Below are 2,575 nucleotides of genomic sequence, written 5' to 3'. Positions count from 1 at the left end.
CTCAGAGCTGCGTGGATCTAAACACGCTTCTCTTATTTCAGACTCCACCTTCTCCTTGCCTCACTGCCAGCTCCCTGACAGCTTTATTCTCGCTGCTCTCCAGGTTCCCTCTGATGAGCAGGGATGGTGACCAGGGCACGGCCACTGCTCCTGGAGCTCCTGGAGTGTCCAGGTGCCAGTGCCGTGAGTGACAGAGCAAACTGAGCAGTTCTCTGGGAGCACACACAGGTCACTTCTTGCTCGGTGCACAGCACACTGGCACCTGCTGTGTGGGTAGAATTAATGCCAGAATATTAAAAAAAAAAAAAACACCAAAAACCAGTGGATATGGAAAGACAAAACCCCAAGAATACGTATCTTCTAAAAAGCCAGCAATTTGGATCACAGCAGGGCTTGTATTATGATTCAAGTGTTTCAGAAGGCTGCTAGGACTGCAAAGACTAATTGATATTTTAATTAAACAAAGCCAAATGAACTACAGGTGTCATCCTGCACATAAGAAGTTTACAGCAGATCTCATTTATTCTTTGCCGCTCAGTGATTTCAGAGATGCTCCGAGATGGATGAAACCTGGCAGTTCTCCCCAGGGAGACATGCTCATTTGCAAGCTTATTTTTATTTTTATTTTTTTTTTATTTTTAATACTCTCCAGCCACCCTGCTTATTTGTCCTGAATATTAAACAAGTGCCTTTGAGGGATTATCACTCAGCAGCCTTGGCTGGATCAAAACTGTCTAGACTGTGACAATGCACTGTATCTATCTCTGCAGCTTTTGTCTGCTTTATTCTTTGTTTCTTCTGCCTCTTTTTTTTTTTTTTTTTCCTGTTTCAGGTTCAATACAATGCCTCTTTGTTCAGGTGTATTGCTTGGGAACAATGCAAAGCAATATTTGGCTGCCATAGAACCTCCCACTGGTAAATATACTAAGTCATGACAGTAAGTTATGTAATAATGTGAAACTTTACACATAAGCACGGTGAAGAGTGTAAATTAACCCTTCACTTATTGCCATGGTTTGGTCAGGATAAGCAAAAACATTTAAAAAAAAAAAAAAGCCAAAACAAACAAAAAATTACAAATATTTAAATTTATGATGTGTCTTCCCAGTACACTGAGCTATCTAGAAATATAATTAAATTACACTCTTACATAGCTGAATAGCTCCAAAGAGGGTAAATTTAGGTTGCAAGTAAGGGGGGAAAAATACTGCAAAGATGGTGTAGGACAGTGGAAAAGGTTTCCCTGAGAATCTGTGGGTGCTCCATCACTGGAAATGTTCAAGCTCAGTTGGGTGGGACTTTGAGCAACCTGAACTACTGAAAGATGTCCCTGCCCAAGGCAAGGGAATTGGAGAGATGATCTCTAAAGGTCTCTTCCAACCCAAACCGTTATATAGCTCTACAATTTGAAGAGAAAAAAGACTCTTTGAAATGTAATCCTGTAAAACCAGTCTGTAATGCTAAAGTGTGTGTTAGAAATAACTGGTTATGATAAACTCAACAATTCTGTAGGGTGGATATTTATTATAAAATTTGTTCTTTCAAAACCACTATTAAATGTGATGTTGCTAATACTAAATTCAATACACCCCACCCCTTTTACTGCTGTTTTATAGCAGTGCACCTGAACGTTTATCCATTTGTTTCTGAAACCTTAATACATCTTCGTGGTTATTGGTGGTGTCATTACAGTCACTGACTACACACCAAGCCATTCAGCACCTGCCACAGGAGAAGTCTCTTTTCAGTTGTCTGGATCTTTTCCAGGCTGTTTGGGGCCATTTACACTTCGGTCCTGCCTGCCAGGTGTCAGTCTGGGGTATTTTCTAGGACAGGGAGAAAAATGTAGGAAGAAAAAAAAAGCCAGCTAAGGGGGGGGAAAAAAAAATGCAAACAACACTTTGGCTGCTTTTTTTTTTTTTTTTTTTTTTGGTTTAGAAAGCAAATGTAATGGCAAATATCTGGCCTGAATGGACCATACATCCATCTGTCCCTATGTGTGAGTGGCTATGTGTGTGTGTGTGTATATATATATATATCTATATATCTGTGTTTTTGTGATGAGTTTGAATCTGTTCTGGATGGGCAGACCTGAATGGCTGCAAATCTTTTGTGTGAACAGTGGCTGTTCTTAGAGCTTGGTAGCTGAGCTCCAGTACTTTTGTTGTTGTTACCTATGTTTGGGGATGTTACCTGTGGGTGCTGGGGATTTCTGCTCTGAGTTCCCTTGCTTTTGTTTTTTTTCCTGCAGGGATAGATTAGGGCAAAACCTTCAGTGCAAGATCTAATAGAAAGTTGCCTATATATTAAACAACCCAGGAGTTACATTTTAGCATTCAAATAAGAGTTTTTTAGGTAATTTTACATTGTCTGGGAACTGATACATATTTTCTGTTGGCTCTCACCACTTTCACTGTGGCGTTTTTCAAGTCCTACTTGACACTTCATCTGCCACTGATGGAGTTGGAGTTGAAGCTGTTCCTGCACTGCCACTGGACATCACTCTATGAAAAAGAGAGCCCATTTGAGGGGCAGCAGGATGAGCAGTGCCTGCACCAAGGATGTCAAGATTTGA

The sequence above is a fragment of the Empidonax traillii genome, unplaced genomic scaffold (assembly GCF_003031625.1).
Source record: "Empidonax traillii isolate 1590-97213 ecotype Southwest subspecies unplaced genomic scaffold, ASM303162v1 scaffold1403:size281853, whole genome shotgun sequence".
Taxonomy (NCBI): Eukaryota; Metazoa; Chordata; class Aves; order Passeriformes; family Tyrannidae; genus Empidonax; species Empidonax traillii.
This window is presented reverse-complemented; position numbering follows the sequence as displayed.